The sequence below is a fragment of the Pavona decussata genome, unplaced genomic scaffold, assembly GCF_977016875.1.
Source record: "Pavona decussata unplaced genomic scaffold, jaPavDecu1.1 SCAFFOLD_220, whole genome shotgun sequence".
Classification (NCBI taxonomy): domain Eukaryota; kingdom Metazoa; phylum Cnidaria; class Anthozoa; order Scleractinia; family Agariciidae; genus Pavona; species Pavona decussata.
This window is the reverse complement of record NW_028145625.1, coordinates 458434-470779: the sequence shown is the minus strand read 5'-3', so window position 1 is coordinate 470779 and position 12346 is coordinate 458434. Positions and strand designations below refer to the sequence as shown.

The window sequence follows — 12346 nt, the reverse complement described above, 5'->3', positions numbered from 1 at the left end:
GTATTTTTTTAACAGCAACAGGAGCTAGAGCGTCAACAGCATCGATTTTTGACAAATTTTGGAATCGCTACCGGGAACTCTTGGTATCAGGTTAGGTTAGTTTGGACAATGAAATTAAATTGTTATGCGCGCAATCTTCCCGCTTTCAAGAGGCTCTCTAAAAGGGCACCTGATATCTTAATGCAAGGAATATCGAGATTTTAATCTCATTAAGGATCCCAGATAGAATAGTCTCTAGAGTGAGAGCCGGATTACAGGCTTTCAAGTTGTAAGTAGCAGGGTGCATTTCCTACAACATGGAAATAACAAGCGCACATATTTTTTCTTAAAACATGCTGAATATAAAACGACAAAATGAAGCTTATCTTAGGTGGGATGCGTCCACACTAAAGCGATTTTTTTCGCTCACCAAAAGCTGAACTTTTTGATGGCGCTCTCTTTAATAAATGGATGTGTTTCAGTGAGTGACAACGGCGTTTTTCTTGTCTGGTATGAATCAGAACGAGTCACTTATAAACACACTTAATTAGAACAATGCATTTGGTTTGACTTTCCGAACAATTCTAGGAATACATGGAATCTTAATTGAGTTAGTAACTTAATTCATTGCTCCTGCTTCAAACTTTACAAGATGTTAAAAATAAGCTTGCACTTTTCACGCACTACACAGTTTTCATGAAATTTCTTGCCCTGATATTTGACATAAAAACGTTTATAAATCAAAGCTTTTACATCTGATACCTCCTTTGAAGCCTAATGAGGAAAACGACAAACGAAATTAAAATCAACAAAGTCACAAGATAAGCATGCGAGGAGCACACTTAAACAATTTAATCACAATTAATATGTTAGAAAATGATCATATGCTTGTCATCTGCGTTTGTTATGCAAGTGCTGTGACCCCATTTCCGGGAGCTATGTTATTCGTTTCCATAAAAAGTTTAATCCCTAATTTCAAGCATTTTAGTTGAAAAAAAAAAAAAAAACTCCTTACGTTAGTTTAAAATTTCCATCGGGGCGAAATCTGCCCTCCTCCCACCCCCTACAAAACAAAGAAGTAATAAATAGCGCTAAATAGTTGCACACTAACATAAACAAACCGATTTGACTAAGACTAACCCCTCACATCTGGAATAAGACTTGACTCCAGTAATTCACCAATCCGGTCTTAAGAATTTCACGCAAACTCAATTTACAGGGACCAACCAATTGAGAATATTTGCTTTGAGAAAAGTGTTTCAGACGTCAGCTTCTGTTGTCCAAAATCACTTTCAGGCCTTTAAAGGGGATTCCAAGTACGCTACAATAACATTGTTTGATCTGTTTGGATTTGCTTAGCTGAAAATTTTACAAACAGAAGCCCATCTCTCCAATTTAGCCAGCCTAATTTCGCTCTGTTAATGATATGAAAGAAATTTCCCGTGTTGCGAAAGTTTCAGATGGCTTTACTACAAAAAATGCCAATTTTCAGGACTTCACTTCGAGATTCTAAGGCCATTTAGGTCTTTCGAACTTACTTACACAAAAAAAGAGGTGAACATTGGTTTTTATTAATTCATTGCTTCCTGCAGAAGCAGGAGAGCGTTACAATGACAACAACGAAGCAAATGACAGCGACCATTTATATATATCCGCGTGAAAATGGCCTCATAAAAAAGGGGAACAAGTCCTGCAATTAAAGATCTTGTTATAAAGATCTTGTTATTTTTTTCTTTTTCTGTACTTACTCTAACGCTGATGCTGGAAGTGCATGTAATGATTTAAGAAAGGCTTTGTAACTTATAAAACTGATGACCTACGAAGACAAGATAACTGCTTAACCATTGCTATAATTTATAATTCAAAAATGTGCTGCTCTTGGGGGGAAATAAGCTTTTAAAGGAACAATTTTACCAAGACAAAAGCCCTCTTAGTACAACTATAACAATGGGTAATTTTGAGTTAGTGCATTTGTGTCCTTACATTTTCTGCGGTGAAATCACCCGTAGATACCGCTGTCCTCCAAATATTTGAGGACCAGTTTGTTGGTTTTCCATTGTTATCGTTTTGGAGAGAAAGTAGGATAGTGTTTCAATGTTCTTTCTCGAATTTTGCTATCAAAAGAGAGCATCGTTGTTTTTGTAACATGGCAATCTTCTATGGTAAGAAACTGAAGGTATTTCTTAAACCGATACTATAGGCACGCTGACTGCAGAGTCAGTTTCCGAGGTATACTCGGTACATAAATAACGAATCACTTAGATTTAAAATGATGCAAGTTTTCGGGAAATCGTAGACAAAGAATAGCAACCAGAGTGTTACCAGGATTGATTTTTTTTTTACCTGAATTTTCGACAAATTTTGGAAGCTCTGCTGGGAACTCACGGTATCAGGATAAGTCTGAAGTTTTATTCGAAAATGTCCTCAACAATGGCATCGCTTTAAAAAAAAAATGCTGAAATTAAGTAAAATCCCTTTCACAGATCTGCATTTATTAAGCAATAACTGGACACAGTTTATCCCAATGAAATGAAATTTCTGATCTCTAAAAGGGCGCCTGATACCTTAATGCGAGGAATATTCAGATTTTGATCACTAAAGTTGTGATGTTTAAAAACGGCGTTTACATTGCCTGGTATGAATCTGAAATAGCCCATATATTAATAATTACTCAGTTTTTTAGAACGATACATTTGGTTTGACAGCTGGAAAATAATAATTCTACGAATCTTTGTTTACTTGGCATCTTAATGCATTACTCCGACCTCACACTACACAAGATACTAAAAGTGAGATTGCACCCTTTACGAACTACAAAGTCTCGAGGAAGTTCATAAACTCAGAGACAGCTTTAACGTCTCAGGATCGGCATCTTATTTCTCCTCTGCAGCCTAATAAGGAAACCAAAAAAAAAAAAAAAAAGAAATTAAAATCAACGATCTAACAAGATACGCATGAAAGAAGTAAAACTGCTTAAAGAAGCAAACCACATGTAGAAAATGATCCTATGTCTTATCCGTGTTTGTTATATCAGCTTTGTGACCCCATTACGGGGAGTTATGATATCCGTTTCCATAAAGAAATCATTCCCCAATTTCGAGCGGTTTAGTTAAAAAAATTCTAACTACAGTGTGATGTCTCCGTCGGAGAGAATTCTGCCCCTCCCCCCCCCCCCCCCCCAATGGTATTGAATACTTAGACACTAAAATAACTAAAATGATTTGATTAACACAAACCTCTTACATCTGGAATAAGAATTGACTACAGTAATTTACCAATTCGGTTTTTAAGCTTATTCAAGATTAGTCTTTTGAATCTGACGCTTAAGGACTCAATTTTCAATGACCGGGCAAACGAGTATATGTAACGTCTTCTTTGTTCCAAGAGCGCTTTCGGGTCTTTAGCTTGAAAGGCATTTAGAGTACGCCAACACAGTTTGATTTGTTCCTCAGAATTTTGCTACACGGAAAGTTCTAAAGAAACAGAAGCCCATCCCTCCAATTTAGGCGGCCTAATTTCGCTTTCTAAAGGACATGAATCAATTTTACCGAGATAGGAAAGTTTCAGGTGGCTTTACTCCAAAAAATGCTAGTTTTCCGTCACAATTAAATTCCAGTTTCTTAGGCCATTTGGGTCATTTGGGCCTTCCGAGCACACTTCTACCAAAATGAGCTGAATATTGGGTTTTCCAAAAAACACGTTAAGTTTTTATTAATTTCTTGCTTCCTTCAGCAGCAGAAAAGCGTTACAATGGCAATGAAAAAGCAAACAACAGCGGACGTTTATCCACAATTGTGAAGAAAATATATAAAAGGGCACCAAAGGTGCTGAAATTGTTTCAGTGCCAAAGATCTTCTTCGTTTGTTTCAGCACGTACTCTTACGCTGACTTTGAAAGCGCATCGGATTTGTAAGTTGTAAAACAGATCATACCAAGATCACCTACCAAGATTGTCCACACATCGTTCATATATAAAGGCTTCATGACATTTGCCTTTGTTCGTCTCTTACTCCTTCTCCTTGAACACCTTTTAAACCTTCTGAAACATCTTCGACTCCTTTTTCTTGGTGGCCGTACAAAAGCCTCTCCCTGTTCCGTCAGAACGTATATCACAAGCAGCAACAAAGTCAACAGGATAAAAAGACGCCTTGAATCCATTCTTGAGTCCTTCCTCGAAGAACGTGCAAAGCAGTTTAGTTTCCTGCAGCTCGGATTCTGTTGTTGTTGTTGACGTACGAAGTAATTGCTGGCCTAGTCTAGTCTACCAAAAAAACTTTTGTCTACTGCACCGTTTTCGACATACTGCATTATTTTCAGACAGTGTTGAAAGATTTGCAGCTTTTAATATATATGGAGAAGAGGAGGTCAATGGCTAACGCTTCTACCATATTGAATATGCAAAACACGAAGATCCATGCCTAAAATCTTCCCAGTATGAACGATCCATGGGTAGGTGTTTCTTTATAACTTAGGCCGGATTAACTCTTACTTGAATGTATCGAGTAACCGCAGATGACTTAAAAGCGGGCACGGAGCAAAACAGGCGTTGATTCTCCCCTTATTTTGCTTAATTATCATATGACAAGGTAATTTTGAGGTAAATCCGAGCGTTCTAATTGGTTGTTTCTGGCTCGGGATTTTACCAGACGGACCGTCATAAGTCGAGTATTTTTGTTTACGACAAGCAAAACTGCGAAAGGAAAACCTGAAAATACTTCCATTCTTCGTAAAGAAACTAGCCAAAAGATTGATTCCAACATGGACGAAGACGAATATCCTTCACAAAGCAAATTTTACTATCCCGAAGATCTAGAAACATCTGGGGCAGGCATCAGGGAAACCCAGAAAGCCATTGACGTCTGACTCCACAAACAAACAGAAAAGTGAAAATGCAAGAAAGAAGACGACTGCTGATATGAACACACACACACACACTATACTCCGTTTTATTGAAGCTAATGGCTCGAAAAGTCAAACAATTGAAAGCCTACCTGCGTACAAGCTAGACCATCGTTTGTGAAAATCTTGTTTTATGAACGCACGCACGAAACGTGGTGAAGAGTACGAGCCAGCAACAATTTACAGTTTTTAGCGCAGCATACAGCGATACTTATCTGAGAAGAAATATCCGTTTAACATACTCAAGGATAATGAGTTTGAAAAATTGAGAAGAGTTCTTGCTGCGAAGCACAAGTCACTAGTTCACGAGCGAGGCAAGGGAAACAAGCCGCAAGCCGCTCAGGCGATTGACGAAAGCGAAGAAGATGCTCTTTCTGAGGCAGGGGAATTCGCGACTCCAATCCAGTTGCACTTCAAATAACTGTGCGATGGCTTTCATCCCTACACTTCGGTTTCCGAGACATGGATGAGAGCGATGAAGACGATTGACTTAGTGTTGCTTCTCAAAGTTTGACGTGATTTTCACAGCAACCTTTTCTTAATCCTTACTTTGCGATGCGCTAGTAAATTTTCTGGGATTGACGAATCCCTTTTGCGAATCTCCAAAACAACCCGCAGCTGTTAAGATTTTCGTCAAATTCCATTACAAATCGTTCCTGAAGTCTTCTTTATAAACGTTCAGTAAATTCGTTTTCAAACTTGTGGTACCGTAGCTTGTTCTTTCTGTGTTGCACGCGTTACCAAAAACACGTCACGGCGCTTGTGTGGACGTGACCCGAGAGGGCGCGTTTTCTGAGCAGTGCTGAAAACCTTCGCAAAATCGGAAATGTTTATCCGACATATTCTTCTAGAACGTGAAGCATTGTTGCAAAGCATAACTTGATACCCCAATGACAAGAGGAGGCCGCAAAGTTAAACGAAGCGACCGTAGTTCAACAGAAGAAGAACCACGTGCACCTAAACGGCAAAACATGGCGACCAACAGCCAACAAGAAGCGACAAGAGAATCGGTGGCGGAAAAGCCGAGTTTGGCCGAGATTAGAAATATGCTCGTTGGAATCGAGTCAAAGATGTCCACTATCCTGGCAACAAACAACGACTTATCCAGTGAACTAGCCGAACTGAAGAATGCATTCGAAGCTCAAAAGAGGAAATGACACGAAAGAGTTACTTGAGAAGGCGATGAATCAAGTTAACTCGCAACTGAAAGAGGATCTTGGTCAAGCTCGAGATAAAATCAAGGAGGAGGCCGAAGAAATAGCGGAACTATATGATTTTCAGGATGAATTGGAGCAGTATACGAGAAAAAATTCCATGGAGATATGTGGCATCCCCGAGAGTGTTTACGAATCAACAGAAAGGCGGTGTTGATAATTCGGAAGCTCCCAACGTTGCAATATCGCCTGAAGACATCGAGATTAATAGGAAAGGAGTTTAAAAAGGTATCAGACCTATTATAGTAAAATTTATTAGCCACAAAGTTAAATCTAAATTGTATAAATCGATAGCAAAACTTAAAGACGTTTGCATGGATCAGCTATTCCCAAATTATTCGACGGCCGTCAGTAGCAAAGGCGGGCGTATCTTCATAAATGAAAACTTAACTAGTTCTAGGAGAAAGGTATTGATGAAGGCAAATCAAATGCGTAAAGACGGATCATTAGTTAGCTGTTGGACATTAGATGGGAAAATCTACAATAAAACATCACCAGATGGAAATCCTGTCAGGATTTCTGCAGAAGACGATCTTAAAAAATATCTAATCCAACAGTTCTTTTTTAATATTGTTTAATAATTCATTGCCTTCTATATTTCTTAATTAACTTTGCGAGGTAACAGGCTAAGGTTTATCGAAGAAGGGACCTCATATATTTAGTTGTTTAAGTGTATTTTGTAAGTCGCTGCCTTGACGTGTAAGTGTTAATTTTACTGTTGTGTTTGTGTGTGAATACCATTTATAATGCAAGCAAATGAAGAATGTGCAGTTTTATCCCTTAATGTACGCGGAATAAGGGGCACTGTCAATAGGAGGAGTATTTTTTCATATCTTAAAGGCCAAAATGCCGTGTTTTATTTTCTGTAAGAAACTTTCTCAGATATTAATGACGAAGCGCTCTGGAAAAACGAATGGGGAGGCGAAATTACGGGAGTGACCATAGTAAGGGTGTTTGCATTCTCATCGCGCCGTCATTACAGCTCAAGATAGATTACACATATAAGAACAATTCAGGAAGAATAGTGCTCATTAACACTACTCTCAACTCTTTAAAGTTAACACTCTGCAATATCTACGCTCCTAATGGCCAGTCTGAACAACTAGAATTTATTCAAGAACTAATTAGGTGCCTAATAGGTGTCTATATTATTATTATTATTATTAATCGGAGCGTACCACCCTTATAGTTGGCGGTGACTGGAATTGTTCTTTGTTAAAGAAAGACAAAACGGTTGGTGCACCGTGGAAGGCGACCAATTATAGAAATCTTATACTAACAACCATGGAAATGCTTGATTTAGTTGATATCCAACGAGCTAAATACCCCGAATTGCGAAAGTACTCGTATGAGTCTAAGTCGCTTGGTGTGAAATCAAGAATAGACTTCTTCCTGATCATCAAAAATTTGGAGAAATATTATTGTTTTTGTTTACAAATAAGGAATAAATAAAGAATAATGTTATAAAAAAAGATTTCGACCTTGGGAATGAAAATAAAAATAAATAAAAAAGGATGATATCTCAATCTGAGATAGCTCAATCTGTAAACTTACGTTAAATAGAAATTGCCAAAAGAAAAAAAAAATCGAAATGGCCCCGCCACCGACGAATCAGACCCAAAGAAGAGAAGCTAACTGCTTAACCATTGCTATAATTCATGCTTCCAGCGTGTGCTGGGTTGATCAGAAATCTCAAGTTACCTCGGGTAAAACGCCCAAACTTAAGCAACTGCCCTTAGGGGAAATTAATCTTTATAATATGCTTTTTCCTAAGGCGAAATCTCTCTTAGTACAAATATCAATAGATAATTTTGCATGCGTTTGTGTCCTTACATCTTTTGCGCTTAAACTGTTATTTACCGCTGCACGCGAAATATTGGGAGACCGCTTTGTTGGATTTCCCATTGCTTCAACGTTTCAGTGTCCCATCTCGTATTTTGCAATCGTAAGAGACCACCGTGGTTTTTGTAACATGATGATCAACTGACGGTAATTCTTAAAACAGTAACTACTATAGGCATGGTGACTGCGGAGTAAGTTAATGATGTTGATTCCTTCAAGTTCATAACAAACTCTGTTGTGGATTGTCTTGAAAACGGCGTTTTATTATCTAGCATGAATCAAAAATATTCCATAATACTCAGTTTATTAGAAAAATACATTAGAAGTATTCTTTGATATTTCACATCAGAAAATTCATAAATCAGAGGCAAAACTTTAACGTCTGTAGGTTTACATCTTATTCCTCCTCTGAAGCCTAAAATGGAAAACGACCGACGAAATTAAAATCGACAATCTATAACAAGATAAGCAAAAAAGAACTTCAAGTTAAACATACCCTTCAATCAACAAGCCACAAGTAGAAAATGATCATATATGCATGTTATCTGCGTTTTTTATATAAGTGTTGCGATCCCATTGCCGGGAGGAATAATATTCGTTCGCATAAAAAACAACAACAACAACAACAACATCAACAAAACAAACTGGAATAAGACCAAATCTGGAATAAGACTTGACTGCATTAATCCACCGATTCGGTTTTTAAGATTAGTCCAAAACAAAGGCAAGTCCAATCTTATGAATCTGACGCTAGAACTCAATTATCAGGGGACGGGCAAACGAGCATATCTAACTTCTTCTATCTTCCAAGATCGCTTTCGGGTCTTAACATAACAGGAATCCAGAGCGCGATAACGTAGTTTGATCTGCTTAGCTAAAAGTATTAGAAATAGAAGCCAAAACCCTCCTATTTAGCTGGCCTAATTTCACTCTGTTAAGGGCGTGAATGTTTCCGCGTTATGAAAATAAGAAATGCATGGTATTACTCCAAAAATGCTAGTTTTCTTCACAATTCAATTGAAGATTCTTAGGTAATTAAGGCCTTCCGAAGAGACTTTTAACAAAATAAGCTGAACATTCAGAGTCACTTTTATTTGAGGCCGGACGGAAAGTTCGGTTGCTTGCTACAGGATGTACGGTACTTTGATGTGTTGATTCATCCTTTGGGCTGGTGAGGACCTTGTTAGATAGACTACTTTTATATTTGATACTTTTAAGGGCAAAAAGTCTCAGGACACCAGATTTACAGGACACCAACACAACTGTATGTAATAGTATAAAACATGGCCAAAAAAAAAAAAAGATTTCTTATCATTTATTATTTCAACATTTCCGTCCAGTGCTTTCTGCTTTCCAGGATAGACCCGATATTATCTGAACATTGGGTTTCCGAAAACATTTTGTTAAGCTTTGAAAAAGTTATTGCTTCCTCTAGAAGCAGGAAAACGTTACAAAATAACAACAATTCAAATAACAGCGCGAACATTTCTTCACCTTGATAACGAAAATATCAAAAAAAGGCGAATAGTGCTGAAATTCTTCTTACCGAAGATCTTGTTCGTTTGTTTCTGTACGTATTCTATGGCTTACTTTGGAAACCCCATTTACTGGGAAGTTGTAAAACTGATCACGTACCAAGATTGTCCACACATCGTTCATATGTAAAGGCTTGAATGCATCTGCCTTTGTTCCTCTCTTACTCCTTCTCCTTGAACACCTTTTGCGCCTTCTGAAACATCTTCGTCTCCTTTTTCTTGGTGGCCGTACAAAAGCCTCTCCCTGTTGCGTCAGAACGAATATCACAAGCAGCAAGAACATCAACAGGATAAAGAGACGCTTTGAATCCATTCTTGAGTCCTTCCTTGAAGAAGTTTCGTTCCGGGCGCCTCGGATTCTGATGTTTTTGTGAACGTACGAAGTAACAATTATGGTTGGCTTCTAGCCTACCAATAAATGAAGCTTGTTGTTTTGACCGTGCCGTTTTCTATGTGCTGCGTTTTTGTCAAGTGGTGTTAAAAGAATCGCGTTTTTTCAATTTCTTCGGAGAGGAAGAGGTCAATTGCTAACGTATTTACTATATTGAGAGTGCCAAAAAAAAAAGTTCATGTTTAGCCTTCCTAATATTTTCGACGCATCGGTGAGTGTTTTTGTCCAATGCGCGATGGCTTTGTTTTACTGGTAGTGTGGATATGATTCAATCTTACTTGAATGTATTGAGAAACTGCAGATAACTCTGGACGTGACAAAGAGCAAAACAGTCTTTGCTAGCGAGTATTCTATGATGTTGAGAAGTAAAATCAGTTATATTAGGATAAAATTTATTGTCATTTAAAGATTAAAATTGTCATAGTCTTTTTGTGTGAAGTAGCAGTTTTTTTTTATTTACACAGCATTGCTAATTAGTTCAAAATCCTCAATGACCACCAAGACCATCGTCCGTTGTCTGTAGTACATGCCAAAAAGTTAATTTGTTCATTATGAATATGACCGGGGTTCCCAGGGGTCAACGTCTCAAAACAAGACCAGTTCAGAAGACCTCAATTACCTCAGAAATTGCTGCCAATAGATCAGACTAAAATCCAGAGTCATCTGACAATTGACAATAGGAAATTATCAAACGAGACGGAGATTGATTATTATTGTTTTAAAACCAAGTTTTTGACGTTACAATGACAAAATGTTTTACAATATTTCGGCTCTATTAGAGAGTCAAAGCCATGTAATTAAGTTAAACAAGTGGACAGCTTATAAATCAAGAGTAATTAGGCGTATTGGTAAGACTTTTACCGTACAAGGGGTGCCTTTAAAGAGGTCATAGAACAATCTGGGAACACAGGGATCATCATTATAGGTAGGTTGCGCGCTTAAATATTCTCTGATTGATGTATTTATCCCAAACAACAACAAGTTAGGGTTATTAATTGATTTCAAGTATCTTTTTAATAAAATAAATGTGATGGTATATTTTAAGCCTGGGAAATAGATGAGAATGATGTATTATTCAGTCAGCAACACATGGATACTCGGAGAAAATGGACTTCACCCCTCTAATCTCTTGTAGGTCAGTGGTGGAGTATCGGAACTAGTATACTAAACAGATCGGAAGGTGAGACGGCTGACTACTGTTGTGAGATCTGTGACTTTGATAATTTTAATCTTTAAATTTAGCCTAAAATAGGTAGTAAATTCGTGTAATCAAATTCAATTGCGCTTGCGTGCTTCATTTTCCCATTGTGCACGCTGATGACGTCAGCAGACAAATGCCTCGAGGAGAAAAAATTCTCCGTTAGTGACTTCTGCATTTTGCATTAAAAAATCTGGGAAAAACTTCAGAAAAAAGTTTAATTACAGATGGCAACAAGCGAACCAGCTGATGAAGACGCTCTGGCAACTTTTTCTTTAGGATTCCAGTTTTTAACTCCCGGAAAAAAAAAAACCCTAAAGAAAAGGGAAAAGGAGAACAAGCAAGGCGCGTGTCATCGTGTTTCGCAAAAATATTAGTTTTCAGACGCCAATTTCAGACGCCAAAGAGGGAAAACACACCTTTTTGAAAAGATAAACTGAAAGAAAAACTGCTAAGGAATACTCGATAGTTTCAACAGCAGAAATCTGATAATTAATGGCGAGGAATTCGTGCTTCAAGGGCAAATTCTAGTTTTATATATCCAGCCGACAACAAGCAGACATCTCAGATCATTATTTAAACCACGAACTTTCTTGGTAACGTTCGAGTACTTGTGGGAATCCAATTCTCAAGAAATCACGGGTTTGATTGTGAATTTGTACTTAAATACGTTTTAATTGTCCGATTCTTCGTATTCCTAACAGTTTTTTTGCGAAAGTTTTGAAAACCGTGCGGGGCACGGTACGATAAATTCACTTCAAAATGGACTTGCAGTTCCTTCAAATCGCTTGCACGTTTACCGTCTCGGATTAAAAATTGTACGCCTTTGCTTCTTAGAAAAAAGACCTATCTTAATCAATTTTTCATTTGGGAAAGTATCAGTTTTCTGTTATCTTTCTATTTTCATTGATGAAACTTGAAAACTTCGTAAATCTTGCGTAAACAAATACATGTGCTAACGGGCGGAAAGAATTCTCCCATGCAACGCGAGGATCAAATTTTCAAGGTTTTTTTTTTGCAAAAAAATTAATTGGCAACCAGTGTATTTTATTCGATAATTAGAAACTTTAACTACTTTAGACAAAAGGGGTGTTGCTTTTTTACCCTGTAAGTTGTTTTTTTTTTTTCACTGAACATGGGGTTGTTTATTACCATATTGCACATTGGGTGAATGCTTGGAAAACCTCTGGTCAACCTAGAATCAAACAGGTTAGTAAAATACCGCGAAGAAAATGATATCAAACAATTAGTTTATGCGTCAGCGTTCGTTCATCGAGATATGAAGCAC

At 37.6% G+C, this 12346-nt stretch overlaps 1 protein-coding gene and 1 long non-coding RNA gene across 2 annotated transcripts in view; both read right to left on the bottom strand.

The window, feature by feature from the left end:
* The window catches only part of LOC146459316 (uncharacterized), a 329226-nt gene that overhangs the window by 119745 nt on the left and 197135 nt on the right, over positions 1 to 12346 (bottom strand). The gene's annotated exons all lie outside the window — the stretch shown is intronic.
* Positions 2354 to 4931, bottom strand: LOC146459331 (uncharacterized). The gene is made up of 2 exons (XR_014858006.1): positions 3925 to 4931; positions 2354 to 2870 (listed from the first exon to the last, which is right to left on the bottom strand). It is a non-coding gene; the product is annotated as an uncharacterized LOC146459331 (long non-coding RNA).